The sequence below is a fragment of the Caretta caretta genome, chromosome 8, assembly GCF_965140235.1.
Source record: "Caretta caretta isolate rCarCar2 chromosome 8, rCarCar1.hap1, whole genome shotgun sequence".
Classification (NCBI taxonomy): Eukaryota; Metazoa; Chordata; order Testudines; family Cheloniidae; genus Caretta; species Caretta caretta.
The window spans coordinates 13,089,908-13,111,438 of record NC_134213.1 but is presented as its reverse complement, the minus strand read 5'-3'; the positions used below and the strand labels follow the sequence as shown (position 1 = coordinate 13,111,438).

At 40.2% G+C, this 21,531-nt stretch overlaps 2 long non-coding RNA genes across 7 annotated transcripts in view; one reads left to right on the top strand and one right to left on the bottom strand.

Annotated features, from left to right (window-relative positions):
* LOC142072946 (uncharacterized) overlaps nt 1-21,531 on the top strand; it is a 61,299-nt gene that overhangs the window by 6,324 nt on the left and 33,444 nt on the right. Inside the window, exon 2 of the long non-coding RNA XR_012669571.1 lies at nt 9,429-9,520. This is a non-coding gene — a long non-coding RNA (uncharacterized LOC142072946). The remainder of the gene's footprint in view (nt 1-9,428; nt 9,521-21,531) is intronic.
* Nucleotides 1-21,531, bottom strand: part of LOC125641627 (uncharacterized) — a 75,344-nt gene that overhangs the window by 46,357 nt on the left and 7,456 nt on the right. For 4 of the 6 annotated variants that reach the window (XR_012669567.1, XR_012669568.1, XR_012669566.1 and 1 more), the window contains exons 1-2: nt 6,685-6,837; nt 5,258-5,407 (exon numbers count right to left, since the gene is read on the bottom strand). The exons of 1 other annotated variant lie outside the window; for it this stretch is intronic. This is a non-coding gene — a long non-coding RNA (uncharacterized LOC125641627). Of the gene's footprint in view, nt 1-5,257; nt 5,408-6,684; nt 6,838-21,531 lie in introns of those variants that run through there. One more of the 6 variants, XR_012669570.1, reaches the window with a different exon arrangement.

The following is a 21,531-nucleotide window of genomic DNA, read 5'->3' as shown; positions in this document are numbered from 1 at the left end:
AGGCCTTCAGAAGTAAAACATATCTCATCTACAGCTGTGTGAAATCTGGGGCAGGAGGGAGAATCTGCCAAACATGTATATTTTAATTTTCAGATGATTTTGCAACCACAAAATTATATTATGGGGTTTTTTTTGTTGTTGTTGCCTGTTTGCTAACCTTCAAAAAATGGTAGTTTTACATCAAACCATATAAAAATCTGAAAATTTGGATATTTGCATTACATATCTCCTTTGCTTAAAAATTGGCCAAATTTTACTCAAACCAATCAGATCTCTAACACAGAATTAGAAGTTTCCTCTCTCCTGACATCATATTCCTGCCCTCACAAGTAAAAATGAAAAAACTGTTAAAAATTTAGGCCAGAAACAGAAAACATTCCCGTTAAATTGTTTTTAATCCTGAGTATTTCGAGTATGGCCAAAACAGAGGAGGTGCTTGAAAACTTGGGAGACAGCTGATCTTCTAAGATTTGCAGCCTGGTTTTCAGATCAAAGACATCTGAGCTTTTGGAAGCATGTCTACCTTTAGATAGTGGACAAATTGTTTTGAAATGGATTGTATCTATAAACGGGGGGACAAAGATTCCACTTACTCATAGAAGCTCCCTCTAGAGGGGAAAGAGAGAGACAAAAGGAAAAAAACATTTATGGAGATAAAACCATGCTAGTAGCAAAGGAAGTCCACATCAGAAACATCTAATCTGAATTGATTTTGTGGCTCTCTCTTAACTTCACTAACATTTTTTTCCCACGCCATTAAATGGAGCCCAAACATGCCCGTTGTCATATGCAGCCACCCACACACAGTCTTAACAAAAAAGAATACAGCAAGAAAATTCTACTGAAAGTCAGCCTACATCGCATTGTATTTTAAAGCTGTTTTCTTTTTTCGTTAGAGTATTTCTGTTGTGTTCTTTTTTTAAAAAAAACCCCAAAGCTACACCACAAGGTTGTTAAAGTCTGAGAACTAAGAAGCAATGTAAGACATATGGACTCCAAAGAAGTGGGTTTCTTGGCAACATAAGACTTCTCAGAATTCCTTCCCCTGCTCATGTAGCAGTTTTTCAGCAGTTCAGAGGCATCAAACAGTTGAGCTGACTGCTAAGAGAAATACCTGACTATGGAATACTCTGCACTTCTGTATCATCTTTCATCTGAGGATCTCAAAACAGTTCTTAAAAATTAGTTAATTCATCCTCCTAACACCCTTGAGAAATATATTATACCCATTTACAGATGGGTAAACTTAGGCACAGAGGGCCAAATTCTGTTCTCGCACACTGCTATAAATCCAGAGGAACTCCACTGAAGTGAATGGAGTAACTGATTTTACACCAGTGTAACTATAAGCAGCGCTCAAGTGACTTACCTGAGGTCACATCAAACATCAATGTCAGGTAGAGGAACCCTGCCTCCCAGCTCCCTATTCTAGTGCGGAGATCACTAACTATTGGCTCTCTGGGCGCCAATTCATTGTCTGAAATAAAACACTTTTAAACTACTATAATGACACAAAAAATATTACAGTAAAATTTTGCTACCTTGTACTTTGCTAATTCACACATAATCCACATTAGTGTGGGTCTCGATCTGCCACTAGAGGCTGGTTCACAAAAGAGGTTAAGAGTCTACTTCTGCCAGTGGCTAGAAGAGTTGTTCCTTTACCTCAAGCTTTAGAGGCTCATATTTTCAGTGCTGAGGCTCCTTGTTTCAATCCCTACAGATAACCCATGGCCGAGGGTGGTTACACGCACACAACCTGTACTTCCCCCCCCCAAAAAATATGGAGTCTGCCCAACTCTCGGCAAAAATGCAACAAAGGTCTCCTATTACCACCGCCTAATGGGCCAAATTCATTCCGGATGTTGTTCTACATTCTTCATTAGCAAAGAGCAACCACACCACTTGCAGTCAAAATTACTTGTTTTTAAACATTAAAACCACAACATCAGAGAAAGAATAAAAGTATTGTCTCCAGGACAGCTCACACATTGTGTAATGACCTTCTTGTAACAGTTTGCACCAAACAAAACAAAAAATGGCTGCCAGTCTCCTGCGAACCACGGATCTTTAGACGTGTCAAGGTGCAGTGCATGGAAACAGCGTTATACCTGGTATAAAGCTACATACATCACTCCACACTGTGAAGTATTTTCACAAATAATTAAAATCAAATTGCAATGGTCATATGCATGAACAAAGTACGATTCGGGATACTCACTCTTGATCAATAGTTTCCTTACATAGAATCTGCCCATGTTAAGCAAGGTACTGAGACCCAGGTCTACAAAGGTATTTAGGCACCTAATTCCCATTGATCTCTATGGGCCATGAAAGCACTGAGCACTTGCAGGATCAAGGCCTCTTTGCAATTCACAACATTCAGTCATTCACAAGAGGTCTCCCAGTCATTAGTGTGAATTAACAGTCTGTGCTTGGTATTTATTATTGGCATTGCGAAGGGCCCAAAGGTTCTCATCAGAATCAGGCCCCAAGTGTGCCAGATGCTGAACAAACTCTTAGGAAGATGTAGTCTCTACCCAAAGAGCTCAAGTGCTCAGAGAACTACTATCTACAATGACCTATGCTAGTTTGGAATAACTTGAGCACTTTATTATTGAAATCTGCTCTACACAGACAATAATTCTTTTTCCGAGCATATAAGTTTCATTTATGGAAACATAAAATCATTTAAATATTGCATCATGGAAACAGCTTGGTTCTCAACTCTGGCTGCATTTATTCCGCTCCAAAGCAGATGTGCAATGTGAGAAGACAAAGCAGAGACAAGGGACCACCAAACAAATGTTTCTACACGTATAGCATTTATCTTACCTTCACTAAAATAATCTGCTGAATCCTGTCAGTGACTGTTACAACCTGTCACTGATTTCCATGTTTTCCCAGCTTTCTGGCATGGGAATATGTTATTGTAAAACGTATGCAGAAATTTCAGACTAATTAAAAGGATTTTATCTAGTTGAAATAATATTTCAAAAAGACATTTCCTTGCCTATGTGTTCTAACAATAGCTTAGATTATTAAAAATGACAAATTTTTAAAATCAAATTTATATTTCACTGTTTATGCTTTTTTGTTTATTTTTGCATTTCTCACAGTGTAGTCAATTTCATATTTGTTTACAGTCAGTTTCTAGTCAAGTTCATTTTCAGGTTCTCTAGCCTCTACGCATGAGGCAGGATGGTCCAGTAGTTAGGACGCTAGCCTAGGATTTGAGAGTATGTCTACACCGGATAAAAGCCTCACAGCCTGACAACAACTGGCCTGGGTCAGATGACTCAGGCTCATGGGGCTCTCTGGCTGTGAGGTTAAAAATTGCTGTGTAGATCAGAGGTTTTCAAACTGTGAGTCAGGCCCCCCTAGCAGGGCCTGGACAAACGTTCAGGGGGGCAAGCAGCAACACTAGGTGGCTCCTGCCAGCCCTGCACAGCAGAGCCCAAGTCAGCCCCCCCGACTCATCTCAGTGACCCACCCAGCCTGCGGATCAATGTCAACATCAGCCATGGCCATGCCGATTTCTGCTCCCAGCAGCCTCTGCGCCCAGCGCTGGCTCCACCCCAGAGACCATCGCATGTGCCCATTCATGGGCGGCGGGTGAAGCTTCCCCTGGGGGAAGCTAGCTCCCTGTCCTGCCTCTTCCTCCCATGGCCCAGCCCACACTCCACAGCCACTCTGCCCCAGGCCCCGCCCCCTCCCCACTTGACCCCCCCACTCTCCGCCACTCACTGCATTCCTCCTCTCCTCCACCCCTCTCCCTCCCAAGGCCCCTGCTGCTCACACTCTCCTTGTCCCTCTTCTCCTCCAACCACCTCCCCTGTAGAGGTGTGGGGGAGAGGAGAGATGTGGCGAGTGGTGGGGTCTTGCAGGGAGGGGGGTGGAGGAGAGGGGGAAGGCAGGGTGGTGGGGGCCTCACAGGGGAAGGGATGGAGGGATGTTGGGTGGTGGGGGCTTCATGGGGGAGGGGGATGGAGGAGAGGAGGGACTCACCAGGCAGTGCAGGGGCCTCAGGGAAGGGGCAGAGCAGGGAGAGGGAAGAGGCAGAGCACGGGCAGGGCCACTACGGCCCAGGCATCCGGCGGCAGGTCAGTGGCGGCTGCGCCAGGTGAGGCTTAGCCTCCCTGGTCTATTTATACCCACCACCCATGAGCCTGTTGCTGAGGAAGCCTTGGCTGTGCCATTGATAAGTATCTGCTCTTTGAAATTGACAGGTGTAGGTAATTTAACTAAAGCTGTGTGAAGGTCTATGTTAGGTTTATGAGTGGGAGATCAAGCATACTTTTGTACATATCTAGTTTTGTCTAGGTTGGGGCGCAACCGAATATTGTAACTTGAAGAGGGGGCTCAGCTCAGAATGTTTGCAAACCACTGGTGTAGATGTTCAGGCTTGGGCTGGAGTCCAATCTCTGGGACCCTCCATCCTCACAGGGTCCCAGAAGTAAGGCTCCGACCCGAGCCTGAACATCCACAACAATAATTTTTCAGCCCCGGACCCCCAAGCCGCACAAGCGCAAGTCGGCTGACCCAGACCAGCCATGGGTTTTTTGTCCCCATGTATACGTACCCCGAGAGACCTAAATTCAATTCCTTGCTCATCCATAGACTTCAGGTGTGACAAAACAAGTCAGGCACCTAAATACCTTTCTGGGTCTAGGGCTTAACCTCTCTGTGCCTCACTTCCCCAGCTGTTAAATGGGGACAATAGTACTTTCCTACCTAATCGGGTGCTGTGAGGTATAAATACGTTAAAGATTGTGATGTGCTCAGATACTATGGTGACAAGGGCCAGATAAGTACCTAAAAAAATAAAGAAAGAAAAGAGTGTTTGGGTTGAAACACATGCTGCTACCAACATTATACGAAACTAACATATGTGAGAGAAAGAAGCTACTTTTAAACCCTTATGTATTCCACTAACAGGACCATGTACATGCTGTTACAAAACAAAGTACATGAATTGCATCTTGTCACTACAGTGAAACAGCAGTTATTATACAGAATTTTGTGGTAAGTCATATATCAAAAAAAGTGTAAAGATAGTGTATTCTCTGTACTGGAATATGAACTCAATAAACATTTGGCTCTGAATTTTGAGCCCAAAACATTAAAGTTGTTTGAAATTAGGGAGATCTAATTCCTTGACCCTTAGAGTAATCTGAAGTCCTAATAACAAAACAACATAACAACAACACTGAGTACCTATATAAAGCCTTTCCTCCATAGATTGTAAAGCACTTACCAAAGGATGATGAATATCATCATCTGTTTTACTGAGTGAGAAACTGAGGCAGAGAGATTAAATGACTAACCACAGCACACAGTCAGTCAACGGGAGAGTCAGGAATAGAACTCAGATCTCCTAAATCGCAGTCCCATGTTTTACCTTCTGCTGAAAAATAAAAACACAGTTTATGATTCTACTTCATTTTGTGCAGAATACACCAACCATCTGCACACAGAAGGCTGGTGCCTCTCCACCACATCCATTCCAGCCAGATCTGACTATATGCTGCTTATCACACCTAAGGCTTGTCTGCGCAGGGAAATTGACCAGTAGTACTGCCCATGTGGACACTCTATTCTAGACTAAAAGTGACTTTATTCTGCTATGACTCCATATAGGAATAACACAACAGTGGTTTCTCCTCCAATGTTGGCTATTAAGGATCTTTGTGCTTTATACACTGGCATGAATAATGATGGGGCGGTACATGACTGCTGCATTTGATATTATGTGAAATAGCATTAGACCCAGAAGGAAAAGATGCTCATTTTGTCCAAGTGAAGTCTTTGACCATTCTGCACAGACACTATGAGATAGTTTGTGACTAAAGCTGCATAGCTGTGTGAGGAGCATATAAAAGGAAGCAAGAAATGCCTTGCAATGGGATACCCACATGGTGGCTCCAGGTGTATAGGAACAATCAACTACTCCCCACATCACTGGAGCAGGTGCAGCCTGGAGCAGCTCTGCAGCCCTCCCAAATGTAGTTTTCAGAACATCTGAGCCAATACAGGGGATGTCTTTGCAGCTGTCCTATACCAGCAGCACATTAATTCTCCCCGTCTACATGTTAAGCAAGGACAAAGCAGAGAGGTAACTGTGCATCTCTGAGGAATCAATCCCTCCAGGCACTGTTCCTGAGTAGGCGCAGCTACATGCAGCCCCACAGGCAGGGTTTGTGGAAAAGCTACAATCTAATCCAAGGAGAGGCATCAGACGCTGTTACAGCCATAATATAAAACCAGAGTATGTGAGATAAAGAAGTTAGTGTCACAGTGTCATTATATATGAAAAGACAGAGGATGCTAATGAAGCTCTTTTCCAAAGGGACCTGGTGATCTATAAATGTACCAGCTAGTTTCTTGTTGGTGAATTCCATTGTTGTATGTGTGTAATTCCAAAAGTCAGAAAGCCCTTACAAATTAAGCGTCTTTCATGATCAAGTTAATTCTGAAAAATCAAACAAAAGCTCCTGAAAAGATTCATAGCAATTCTAGGGCAGTCTCTCGAAAACACCTGAGTTAACACGGCCAGTTGTTCTCTTTCCCTTACAATGCAATACGGTAAGGGGCTAAGGGGAATGCAACTGAGAAACAGAAACTTTCAGTTTTAAGTTGCTGGATAAAATCCAACTCAGGTCAGTAGTGACCAAAGGTTCTTACCATCTGAAGGTTGTTTGCTGGCTGATGTGAAATGAGTTTGGGAGCCTCAGTTCAGTTCCTTGTTGGCAGTCACAACAGAGAAGTCAAAGACCAAGTGGGCTACAGGGCTCTAACAGTCTTTCTTACCACAGTGGTAAGAATGGAGATGCACTGTGAAGGAAACACAGGAGGGGAAGATTGCACTGCTGTACCAGCTATGCGACATGATGTAGGTACAGTGGATCTTACCACACATGCAGAGCTCCCACGGCTTAAATAATAGGTCTGCATGCAGAGGACATACTTGATTGAGCCCTGACAATTTAATCTCAGAATGACCCAGGTAAAACCAGGAACCAAGAGGTTTTGGAATCAACTTTTAAAAGTAGTGAGGTTTTAAAGCTTTGCTCACAGTGGCAGGGAACATGTTTTGTTATACGCTCAGAGTCTAATAATTATATCCCTGTTGTGGTCTCCTGAAGGCTGGCAAACCTGCTGCAGTCTTTGAGTGGGATTTCACATTTGCCATGGCACAGTGCAAGGAATAAAAAAGCCCTCCATAAATCTAAATGCAAATGCTCATCAGAAATGTTATTGAACACCTAGGTACCGGATCCACACAGCCCTCAGCGCATGTACCTAATTTGCATCAGTGTGAACCCATTTACCTCAGGAGATGAATTTTTCCAAGAGTATGGAGGAATCACAACTGCTATTTACAGCATTAAAAGGCCATGAAAAACAAACATAGTTTATCTATTCCATGGCTGAAATAAGGAACAACCACAATAATCTATTATCCAGGACCTGGTGAGTCTATATGTAACCATAAAAATACACAATGCAACTACAGGTTTCAGAGTAACAGCTGTGTTAGTCTGTATTCGCAAAAAGAAAAGGAGTACTTGTGGCACCTTAGAGACTAACCAATTTATTTGAGCATGAGCTTTCATGAGCTACAGCTCACTTCATCGGATGCATACCGTGGAAACTGCAGCAGACTTTATATATACACAGAGAATATGAAACAATACCTCCTCCCACCCCACTGTCCTGCTGGTAATAGCTTATCTAAAGTGATCATCAGGTGGACCATTTCCAGCACAAATCCAGGTTTTCTCACCCTCCAACCCCCCACACAAATTCACTCTCCTGCTGGTGATAGCCCATCCAAAGTGACAACTCTTTACATAATCAAGTCGGGCTATTTCCTGCACAAATCCAGGTTTTCTCACATCCCCCCCACCCCCATACACACACAAACTCACTCTCCTGCTGGTAATAGCTCATCCAAACTGACCACTCTCCAAGTTTAAATCCAAGTTTAACCAGAACGTCTGGGGGGGGGTAGGAAAAAACAAGAGGAAACAGGCTACCTTGCATAATGACTTAGCCACTCCCAGTCTCTATTTAAGCCTAAATTAATAGTATCCAATTTGCAAATGAATTCCAATTCAGCAGTTTCTCGCTGGAGTCTGGATTTGAAGTTTTTTTGTTTTAAGATAGCGACCTTCATGTCTGTGATTGCGTATTAAGGTGCCTATAGCTACAGAACACACATTTACTATGAAAGGACAGTTTATTATCCATATGCCTTTAAGTAGTGAATTGAATTGAATGTAGTTATATATACTTACAGAAATGCCCACAATGATCTTAGCATATCACTGCAGTGGCAGTGATGCTGTAGTATTTACATGGAGACACCTCTCAAAACAGAAGTATCCACCACCCTACTGGATGCCTCTTGGTATAAGCGTATATATGACCATACTACAACAGATCACTTGCTTCCCATTCCACAGGGGTCAATGCTATGTCTCTGGCCAGACAGCCAGATTTGCAGGATCAGAGCTTGAGCACGAGAAATTCATATTGGCTGACTCCAGAATTTTTCCTGTATGTACTGCACTCTGCAGACTGAACTTCCAGCGATAAAGTGCATTTCGAGCCAGTGAACACACATGGATATGGAAGGCACGATGCAGATAGCAAACTTAGCCACATGGGCAGATGCAGCTTGTCAGTACTTTAATATTTATTGCTAATCTGAGTTGCTATCAAAGCAGAACTTAAAAGTGGCCCACATTCAAGGACCTGATTTAGCAAAGCACTTAAGCATGTACTCACTTCAAGCATGTGATCTAAGCACGTTGTATAAGTGCTTTGTTGAATCAGGGCCGTAAGAAACTGGCTCATAGCTGGAATTATTTGCCATTGATATTTCATTGGCTATTAGGAGTTAGAAATAAAATGCATCTTAGAAATGAAAATGTTCCCTTTACTAAATTGCAAAGCATAGTAGAAGCGGTTATAATTGTTTGATACAGTAACTGATCATTTTCTTCTTACCATCTTCTTATTTATGGGCAATTAAGATAGCAGCGGTTTGATGGATTGAGAATTGAAGATTCCTGTCCATTTGTAGTTGGGGTGGGTTAGTTTCACATTTCATATGGAACAGACTGATAATCAAATAAATTGTACCGTAGTTTTTACATGTTGATTTGAATGTTGTGTTTTAAATTATGAGAAATGTTTGAATCCTGGGTAAATTGAAATAATTAAATTCCTTTCACAAGTGCAGTGACTCTGTTGCAAAGTTGGAAGTAAAGAGCAGCAGACAGTATGTTACTAGACTGAAACATGGATTTGTAAGGTTGAATATGCATATTGGTCCATTAGGTTCAGTATGCTTGATGAGTCATGGAACAGTTTAAAAAAAATCCTGACACATTCAGTGTTTCATGCAATTCTGTTCACAGAGAAACAAAAATTTTCCTGACCCCTGCAAGGATCAGCTTATGTCATGGACCATGTCAATTCCTTACCACTATTTTAGAATGTATCACTCACTGTAAGTATTATTACTAATCATATTATCCAGCTGTTTTTAAAATCCAGCTACAGAATTTAACTTTATGGACATTTTACTGTAAGAAGTCTTTACCATATGTTCTGTCCCTTAATTAGGCATGCCTCAAAAGCATATTTTATAATGACAAATACAAAGCAAGATGAAAGTAATGGAAATGCCTGTGTTCTTTTCACAATGCAGCTGTATTTGTGATGTTTTTCTCATCTGCCAAGCACACATCATAAGAGAAAAATGATCCTCCAGCATAGTAGGTTTCCTAATACAGTGAATGTTTTCCATCATGAACATTGGTTGATGTCAAGAATGATGGGCTGTTATACATTTTCCCCATTCCCACAGGTGCTGAAAGGCTTAATTCATTTAATATCTATAAATCATATTGAATCCTGGGATGTAAAGTGCTTAGAGCTGCAACATTTACTATATTAATTGTTATTATTAAAGACTGGGAATTTTCTATAGTAGTTAGAGCAGGTTGCTGTTAGCTAGGATTCCTACATTCTGTCCCCTGCTGTGACAATGACTCACTGTGTGACACTGGGCAAGTCTCTTAATCCTGCTGCAAAGTGTGTGTCAGAATATTTCCTTAGTTTTTTGAGATGCCATGAGAATTAATTAATGGTTGAGATCCTCCAAAGAAAGGTATTTTATAATTAGTAAATACAATTATTTATTGTATTTAAACTTTCAGTCGAGCATACAAACTATATAATGTTTGCAGTAATGGGAAGTGGTGTCATAAATACAAATTTGGGTGCATTTAATGTAGCAGCATGAAAGTAAAGAAACCAGGTATTTTCCTGACCTTTCCCAAGCCAAGTACTATTTAAAGTGAGCCCTCTGCTATATATTATCTATTTCCTGTGTGAATTAATGGGTCTTTTGGTGCGTGGTGGTTCAAAGCCAATGTGTCCGTTTCTACTGAAGCACCCAGAGGTTCACTTAAAACCACATATTCAGCTCTTGTTAATGTCACAAATAAATGACGTACCAGAGAAAGTGTATTTTGTCCTGAAGAAATACAGGACTTCCACTGCTCGAGATTCTGAACCTGCCTCTGAAGACTTGCTTTTTCTTTTCTTTTTTTCTTTTTTTTTTTAAATAAAAAAGTTGTTGACATTAGAGGAAAAACCAGGTTTCCTGTTTGAACTTTGACAGGTACTGGAAGATATGAGTAACGTCAAATCTTGGTCTGCTCTAAAAGCAGCCTGTGGTCAGGGGGTTCTCACATTTGTTGTGTAGAAGAGCTTTGAATTGTTTGCAGGTACCTCGTAGAAGAAACTCAGAGATTCTTATCAAGATGTAGGGCTTGTTATGAAATATGTGCATTTGTGAACAGGCTCGAAGAGATCAAAACGGCTCCAGATGACATGCCTCTCATGCTGTAAAATGTGGTAGATGCTCCCGAGATACCTCTGAAAACATCACATGTCACAGTGTTGTCAAGTACACACACTGGCTACCTTTATTTCCATTTCATGCTGCATGGCAGCAAAAGGACCTTGGTACTTTTCCAGGCCAGTTTATTTTTTGTAATAGCTTGAATCAAAACTTTATATCTTGCCCACAGAGCTACCCAAGCAGATCATTTGTGAAGTAAACTGAACCCTGGAAAAGATTTAATATAAATACTCGGTTTTGTCTGAACTGAAAGTGAAGCATTCCAGAGCTTCTGAAAATGGTGGGTTGGATAAAGTTTGGCAGACTGCAAATCCAGGAATATATAGGCTTCCCCAGACAGCACAGCCAATACAAGTTAATCAAGCCCTACAACACCTCCTTCCATCCAAGTCCTGGCTTCCCATGAGCAGAGGATGCCAATCCTGCCAAGTGCTGACATTGTTCATCTATTTACCTGTAGGCTGCCGACAAGCTCACTGTCATTTACCTACAAGCTCACTGTCACCTAGAAAGGTTTCAGAGTAACAGCCGTGTTAGTCTGTATTCACAAAAAGGAGTACTTGTGGCACCTTAGAGACTAACCAATTTATTTGAGAATAAGCTTTCGTGAGCTACAGCTCACTTCATCGGATGCATACTGTGGAAAATACAGAAGATGTTTGTTGTTATACACAAATCATGAAAAAATGGGTGTTTATCACTACAAAAGGTTCTCTCTCCCCACACCCCACTCTCCTGCTGGTAATAGCTTATGTAAAGTGATCACTCTCCTTACAATGTGTATGATAATCAAAGTGGGCCATTTCCAGCACAAATCCAAGGTTTAACAAGAACGTCTGAGGAGGGGGGGGTTAGGAAAACAAGGGGAAATAGGTTACCTTGCATAATGACTTAGCCACTCCCAGTCTCTATTCAAGCCTAAGTTAATTGTATCCAATTTGCAAATGAATTCTAATTCAGCAGTCTCTCGCTGGAGTCTGGATTTGAAGTTTTTCTGTTGTAATATCGCAACTTTCATGTCTGTAATCGCGTGACCAGAGAGATTGAAGTGTTCTCCGACAGGTTTATGAATGTTATAATTCTTGACATCTGATTTGTGTCACCTAGAACCTGATGCAAACACCACTGAAGTCAGTGGGAGTCTTTGGTGCAGTCCCTTGTTGTTTAACCAAGGTCTGCAAAAGCAAAAGGCAAAAACATTTATCTAAGGTGCCACCTAGACCCCTTTCCCTGTCACAGCAGGATCCCCTAACTTCCACCATTTACTTCTGCTTTTACATATTTTGAACTCTCATTCTAGTCAACCACCCCAATGCAGCATTATAGTACCTTTGTACATTCAAGAGCCCTAAGTCTCAATTTTCTACACCCCCTAATGCAAACCATATTTTCAAATATTCTACTATGGAAAAGGCCTCCCAGAGCTCTGCTAAATCTAAGGCGTACTGGGGGATATGTTTAGGTCATGTTTTCACATTACAACTTAATCTCTGAATATTTTAGTACATAACTTTTTTCTTAATACCCTTAGGCAAAACTCTGAACTGCCACCTTCAGATCTCTTTAACCACACTCTGGACTCTGTCATATCCTGTGCTCATTCCACACACAGAAATTCCACTGACCCCACCAGCAGTTCTGCACAAAGAATCAATGCAGAATAAGCATTTATCCACAAAGGAGAATTTTCCCTTAGACTAGATTAATAAATAATCAAGTCTGTGAATACATTTATGCAAAGTAGACCTCAGGGTATTTTGTACATTTCCTTACTCTTTTATGGATCCTATCTGTTAATTAATAATTATGTAGGTGCCCTCAATTTCAATGGAATTGAAGGTGCTCAGCATCTCACAGGGGCAGATCCTACATGAACTCTCTGACAGACACCAGCACACCTGGATGTGATTATGTAGGTGACGATACACAATATTTACCTGAAACATACTGGACTGATGAGATGGCAGAGGTTAACTTATTTTAAAAAACCCTTGCTGTTCTGGAACTGTGACCCCTTCTGCACTAAACATTTACTGAGTTTCAAGATGCAGGCGGAAACACAGGCGCACCCCAGCTGTATTGCAGTTCTAGAGAATAATGCAAAATACTAAAACAATAAGATAATAAATAATATAAAAATAAAAAATATAGTCTGTTTAAATTTGTAACTGCTTTGCTTTGGCTATTCCCATGCCCCTTCTGTATTTGTTTTCCATGAACATTAGCATGAATGATAAGAGAAAGCTAATTTTAATCTCACATGTTGGAATAGACGTGGAAAGCACATGTTAAAGTTAGACCCCTCCAATCACAGGAGAGAAACAATACCATGTGGTTTGGGTGGCAGTCATAAATAAACAACACAGTGTGAATTTTGGATTTGGAATAGTAAATCACAGATTAAATTAAATTTGAGCCTTTTTAAAGTGATTTCAAGCAACCAATAAATCTGAGAATAATCACAATCCGAGAATTTGTGAACAGAAAAAAGTTTAAATTCACTGGATACTGAATCATGTCTTATGAATTAGTCACTCACCTCTAATTATAACACAGTGTAGATGGAATCAAAGCACATTAAAAAAATCATAGCCTTTCAAGATATGAAATGGAAGAGAAAAATGTATGTTTAGTTCTGATATGACCCTTTTTACAAAAAAAAATATCAGTAATTTACATGATTTGTTCTTGTAAATTAAGTGAACAAAATTATTAATTACCTTTTAAATAATTGAATTGATTTTGACAACTGGATTCTAATCAGATATTCTGGCACAGTTGACAAAGAAATGTAATTTTAATGCAGTAATTTAAGACAAGCTCTGATCCTTAAGTCCCTTTGAGTCACTGGGACTTAAGCACATGCTTCAAGTTAAGCATGTGCATAAGCGCTTTCCTGGATCAGGACCATAAATTACAAAGAAAACAGAGAGTCTAAAATCATGCTCCCATTGAAGTCATTGGGATATTTGCCATTTCAATGGAATCAGCATCAGACAGATACACATTTTCTAGAAGAACTAACATCAACATTAGCAGAAATTTTTTTTTACTGAAATACAGTATAGAATGAAAATTCTCAATACCGAGATCAAGAAAACCTAATAGGATTATAACTAGAAATAATAACAAACACTGAAATGATATTGTAGTGAGGAATAACTTTTGCTCAGTTTATGTACAGCGTAACATCATCATAAAACCTGGGTCCTGGGAAGACAGTTTTTTTAAATAAATCTTTGTGGTTTTTTAAAAACCAATACCTTCCCCGGCAAAACAGTTTAAAATAACTCATTAAACTTTCACTCCTCCTTTGATTCCTTAATTATTAATGTAGAACTGTCCATTAAATTCAAAGTGCCATATACTGCTTTGCTGTTATAACCATATTGATCATGTTCTCTTTGTCAGAATGTGTCAACATAAAATAAGGCCAGGTGTTTTCTCTCTTTGTTGATTTTGAATATTAATGGACAATCAGACTGTGGATCAAACAACCAGGAGATGTGAACAAGTCTGATTAACACTGAGGCTCATCCACTTTAAACATATCACTAAAACAGCATGCAGTTATCAAGGACTGTTTGTGTTGTCTTATATTCACAAATCACAATATAAAACAGTCATGCTCTCATTAATGAAGAAAAATGTGTTTAATTATTTTTGATTATCTGCATTTTTAAAGTACTGCTAGAAAATATTATCATTCTTACTTAAATTTTAAAAATGTAAATTAATATTCCTGCAAAGACTTTTCATTTTAATTTGAACTGCACTCTGGTATGGAGAAAGTTCAGAAGAAGCAAGAAAACTGTGTGTGCTCCCAAGAAAATCTTAATTTATTACATCCATATTCTCTTTAGTAATATACATGTGGTGCAGATCTACTTCTATGAAACCCACCACACCTGCTCTTAAATTCTAGCAATCAGATGCCACTGTACGTGACTTCAGTCCTACCAATGAATGCTACATAAATTTAATTTTTAACAGCAATATTGCCTAATTTCAAGGTCAATATATTATCAAATAACACTGCAAACACAGACTGAAAATCATAAAAATGCGGTTGCTTATTTAATGAAATATGTTTTTAACCAAGCAACTGATTTTCAAAGTATTTAATTTTTTTTTTTTTAGTTCTGTATATTCACAAACATGAAAGCAAACTACAGAAAAAAAAAACTGTTGGTAATTTTCTGTAAGTTTCAAAAGATAGCAGGATATACACGCTGTATTATGTTTCTATGTATAGCTATCTACTGGCAAGCATACAGTGGAACAAAGATAGACATCTAAATATATTTTTACCTGCAGTAGACGTGTTTGCATGGAGATGGATTCATAATTAGATAAGTAGACAATGGAAACTTCTGAAATTTGTAGCTTTGGTGTGTATGTAGCACCTTTATTTCTTGAGTGAGAAATTGTCACACAGCACTAGATATAGATACAGATTTATTAAGTAAATGCATCTAATTATTGCTACTGTGAATTCACTATTTGATAGATCAGGTTATATTTCTTTGTGGTTTGCTTTGTTAGATTCATTACAATACAACTGAATTTATAAAAACGGAAATGAAATAAATATATTAAATTGAAACTTTTCTTTGGCATCAAGTGCTAGATTATTTAACAGATGAACCATTTCTGAATTAGCAAATGAGAAGATTGTGACAAAGAATAAAAAGCAAATCATAAGCAGAGTTAAAAGCAGCAAACTTTGAAAAGTGGCAAGCCTTGAAAAAATGTCACTCTCAAGTCTCTTTTTTTAAAGTAGTCAATCCTTTAAAAAAATTGTTCATAATTTGTCATTACATTTTTTCACATTAAGCATTAAAAACCTGAAGTCACAAAATGGGATACTCCTGAGCAATCCTGTCCGTTATTTTTTCATTAATAATATCAAGGGCACAGATTTATTAAACATCATCAACGGGAACATTTTCAAATTAATCTAGGTCAACACAAAGGGAAGCAGAATCAAACCTCTTTCAAATCAGAGAAATTCAATGCCTAATAGATTACACAAAACACAAACACACCCACAATCTTTTGTTTAGTTTTTGTCTCCCTCTATTTTTGTTAACTTCCTGCTGCAGATCATTCTCAGGGTACTTATGTTTGCCAAGAGTTCTACTAATTGCCACTAAACACTGCTCCATGTTAATATAGTGTAAAGCCTTAGCTCCAGAAAAGTTATTAAGAACCTAGGGAGGCAGATCCTCAGCTACTATAAATTGTCCCACCTCCATTGACTTCAACTGAGCTATGAAAACTCACACAAGTTGAAGATCTGAGGGCCTGATCCAAAGACCAATGAAATCAATAAGAGACCTTCCATTGACTCCAATGGGCTTGATATCAGGCCCCTGTACTATTAAAAATAAAAAGCCATCCAAATTTCTCCAGAAGTCAGTCTTTTTTCCCCAACAAACTGAAAGCAACTTATTTTTTATTAAGCTTTCTTTTTCCCTACTCTAGCAGAACTTTAAGGCAGCAAAGATATTAAACAGAAATATTTAAGAGAATGTTCATTAATTTGTAATAGCTACGACATTGGATGTTTCAAAACTCAAGCTTTCTCTGGGAATCACAAGTGTTAAATATTCATTCCAGTGGTTATGAAATGCCAAAGAGGAAATGCATTTCTTTGCAACTAAACTTAAAAAAAATAATAAAGCAAAATAAATAAATCCAAAGAAATCCAGACAATGGCTATGACTAATGTCAAAGGTAGCACCTTTTTAAAGGGGTCTGGCAGCTCAAAGTCTTTTTTCCACTCCCCACAGTCAATGTGGTTTCTGTTTTGACTATATTTAATTTTTTGAGTACTGTAAATAATTTCATAAAGCAAAGCTCTGTCAATAAAAGCTCTTTGTATAAACAGAAAGTCAACATAGCATTGACTAGGAACCTCCACCACTGCTTCCCACATACGAGTGGGCTGAGTGATAGACTACTCCACTCTCTAGCAAACCCCTCTGGCAGACACAGTCACATCCAGCCCTCCTCTACCAGGAGAAGAGCCAGCATGACACTGGATCCGTTAGAAAGGAGAAAGAAAAATAGGAGATTCCAGGGAGGTTGAAAAGCACCCTGAAAGTAAATGGGCCCCCAAATATTGCAATCTATCTGTTGGCTGGTGCAGAGAGTAGTGATGAGGATAGTCCAAGAGTTGCCTGTATTACTCACATCCTGTGGCATCATAACACCATCTGACTGGCATGTAGGGGCTACTCCAGCAAATTGAGTGGAGCCGCAGCTCTGAGCCATACAGGTGGATTTCTGTTCCCTAGCACCTCCAGATCCAATCCTTCTTCTGCCCCGAGTTTTAGTTTCACAATCAGTAGAGTGGGATAATACTGCTTCCCTACAGTCCCTCAAGGGTGTTGTGAAGCCTAATTCATGACATTGTAAAGTACTTTAAGATCCTCCATTGAAACACACTTGTATTGTTATTGTTTTACATGTGTATTCCATTAAAATCAATGGCCATTCATTGATGTTTGTCCTTTTCCATAGCAGACAAGTGAATATAATATGCACCAAGCCCTGAAACCCTATCTTCTGACTTACTCATCTGGGCTCATGTTAAATATACTGATGCAGAGAAAGGAAAGTGAGACATCCCAGAGCCTATAATTATAATTTTGTAGAAAAATTAAATGGGATTAAAATTTATTTATTAAGATAAGTACCCAAACACATAAACTCTTCCAACTGAAGCATCCAAACAACAATGATATGATAGCATAAGGTAAAAGAGGCAAATGCTATTAATGCCAAGTGCAATGCAAACTCCTAGTGGGCGTTAAGTGGCTGAATGAAAAGGAGTACTTGTGGCACCTTAGAGACTAACCAATTTATTTGAGCATGAGCTTTCATGAGCTCCACTCATTCAGATTCCAGGACATAAACACCAGGACCCCTCCTGTAATCTAATATAGATTTCAACAGCTCTTGGACTGCAAATTTACTTGGGTTTATGCTCTTTTTAAAAAAGTCTTGCAAATATTCTGTTTGCTCACTAGGGTAGGATTTTTGGTTTTTTGGGGGGTGGGAGGGTTTGGATGGAACATGAAAGTAAAATAGCATTTGTTTTTTTTCTTATTACCATTATCATCTTCATGGGGAGGGGATATTGTGCCTTGGCAACAAAATTTCTATGACAGTTTTGAAAGTCTGTTTAGAAGCTATAGTATTTCATGAGCAGTTAAGATAACTTCCTGATTTAGAGCCAGATCCTATATTCCTAGCAGCGCTCAAATGCCTACTGCCTCAATGGAAGATTTGGGAGCGCAAGGAATACTGAATCAGATCCTTTGTTTGATCATAAAGTGCTTACTGTATTTTATAACACTATGGTTCATTTATTGCAAAAATGTGGTAAATTAATTGGGTGTGAAATTCACCCCAAGAAGCAATCAGCCCACGACCTTCCACTTAAATCCACTGAAGCCTGTATGTGGGCTTTAAGTGGTGCACTTGCCTTGTGATGCCTCTCCTTGCTTCACTTTGAAATCTGTGATATGAAGCAAAATGGATTAGTAAGTATCCTTCTCTCTTCTAAGCAAGGGGCTTCTCCTACATGGCAATGTCCCTTTTCCCTTCAGTCATGAATTTGTTCTTCTTGCTCATCTTTAAAGTCTGTGTTGTGCAAATATTTCCTTTTTATCCACACTAAAGGCTATTCATATCCCTTGAATGCATGTGGCCTCCCATTGATGCTATTTCAGGGCTCTCTATGGCAGTACATTTCTTACTAATTTTAATGTTGACATTATCTTTTTTTTTTTTAATACAACCTATCATATGTCTGGTAAATGTAAGAAAATCACAAATGCTGTGTCGGATCATCATGGAATTTCACATCCACATTCTAACACTAACACTTTAGTAGCTAAAAGTCCAGCACAAAAGCAGTAATGTTATCAAGTTCTGCAAAACAATCAAAACTATTTGAGTGTTTCTAAATACAGGCTATTTTTGTCCCATACTAACCATCCACTTTCCCAAACTTTGATCTTCTTCATGGACAATTAAATATAGGCAGAGATGAATGAAAATTTAAACAGAAGGGTCACATCACAACGTGTGAATTGCTACAGCTCTGCATGTGTTTCTAGTCTAAGTGCACTTATTTATTGACCTCACTGAGCACTTTCTAAATAGCCAGAATGCTTTCAATTCTGTCTGTCAGAGTCAAATTCAGACTGAAGTCAACGGGTGCAAACCCCTGGAAGTGTCAGGGCCAAATTTAGTAGGGTACGTTGTATATGTGATACACGGGATCTAAATTGCCTCAAGAATATTGGAAAGTGATGCAGATTGCACCATCTTGGCATTCAGTGGGTATACAAAATGTCATCACTGAGGTAATCAAGCACAACTCCACTGAACTACACTACCCACTGATGCTAGGCGTGTATTTGGTCCTCATGGTTGTATATGATCACATTTTCTAAAATAGATACACAAGGCTTATGCACAGAAAAAGCATAGGCACAAAAGGGCACTCACACTTTTGCATATAGTTGTAATTATAAGTGCAAATCGGGGTAATGTGCACACAAGGGGCTGGTCAGTCATTTAACTGTCCTTTTCCACATGCATTTTTGGCACACCCGTGCCTTTGGGATTTGAAAATTACTGTATGCCTTTCAACCAACACATGCAAAAGTCTCTCTGTTACTGAGTCCCATATATACTTAATGCAATTATCTAAACCCTGCTGCATGACTGAGGCTCATGTCTATAAATCACCAGTCATGTAGGAACTTCACAGCTGTCATTCTGATCGCACACAGTGGCCACATGAAATTTCACAGAGACATCAAGAATAGGACTATGAGTCTCCTGCTGTAAAAACACAGGCACCTGCCCGCACAGAGAATCTCTGTTGGCCTTTAAAACTTGGAACACATAACTGAGCAGTTCTAAATCCATCCAGTAGAGGGCAGTGTACTAGGTGGTGTATTACAATACATACTTTTCTAGGCAATGTTGTACATGTGTATGTGTGTATTTTGTAACAACTTCTAGAAATACAAACTCTCCTAAACCCTTTGATGCCAATAATGGAAAGTGGAACTGCAAGTGTTGTGGTGTTCTAAGTTACTTACACTCCTCACTATTGAAACAAGCAATCAACATACATCTATTAGATACTAACAGGGGTGAAAGTAAGTTTAGAGGACTTACCGGTACAGCGGAGTCCTGAGCAGGGGGCGTGGCCTCAACCGGAAGAGGCAGGGTCTTAAATCCCTGGGCCCTTGAAATCTTGATTTAAAGGGCCAGGGATCCAGCTGCAGTAGTGGCGGCTGGGAGCCCGGGGCCCTTTAAATCACCCCCAAGCAACCAGCTGCAGAGGTGGCTGGGAGCCCCAGGGCTCAGGGCTCCAGCTGCCGCTACCGCAGTGGATCCCCGGGCCCTTTAAATCACTGAGGAGCCCTGGGAGCTCCCGGCTGCCACTGCTACCCCGGTGCTCTGGGCTCTGGCAGAGCTTTAAAGGGCCTGGGGCTCCACTGTGGTAGCGGCTGCTGGAGCCCCGAGCCCTTTAAATCCCTGCTGGAGCCCTGCTACCCGAGCTCTGGGGTAGCAGTGGCTGGGCTCCATCGGGGATTTAAAGGGCCCCGGGGCTCCAGCCGCCGCTACCACCCCGGCCCTTTAAATGCGCACCAGAGCCCCACCTCCGCTACCCCAGGGCTTTGGCAGCAGGGCTCCGGCGGGGATTTAAAGGGCCCTGGAGGGTAGCAATGGCTGGAGCTCCAGGGCCCTTTAAATCCCCGCTGCAGCCCCGCCGCCGCTACCCCAGGGCTTTAAATTGCCCTCTCAGAAAGCCAGTCCTGGTACGGCACACCGGGTCTTACCGGTACGCTGTACCGGGGTGTACCAGCTTACTTTCACCTCTGGATACTAAATAACATTCCAGGACACTTACACAGAAGGTGCTGTCCTCATATGACTGTTATCTTACTACTGATATACTGCCATGTGAAAACATGCACAGAAAATGCTTACAATCAGGGCATGTGTTCACATAACTCTAGAACAGTCACACACGCAAAAAGCAGTGCCATTATTTAACCAGAGCAAAAGAATAGCCTCTGATCAGCAATTCTGAAGACAGATCAACAGGAGGCACATCATGTCTGCCTGTCGGACACATAGAGGAAACTGTACATACACATCACAATCAGCAATGGCACAAATAATGGGTGCCTTTATTTAATAAGGGCAAATGGACAACTGAAGAGCAGCAATTAGCAGGACAGAAAAAAAGGGGTATAGCATGAATGTTATTTGCCTTGAGGAAGGAACACCTCACAAACATGTGGCATAGCTAGTTTGTGGTCTCCCATACACTAAAATTATTTGACACTTTCCAAAGACATTCAGAGTCACTAACACATGTGTGTTCCCTATACCTCGGTATTTTTATTGGAATTTCACAGCCATTGCTGCTGCAGTACTCAGGATGGCTGGCCAGTCACAACCAGTGGCACAGAGAATATCTCCCTTATTCAGAAAAGGAAGAAAACTCACTCAACAAAAACCTTATGGTGGCAGAAAGGGTGGCCCTG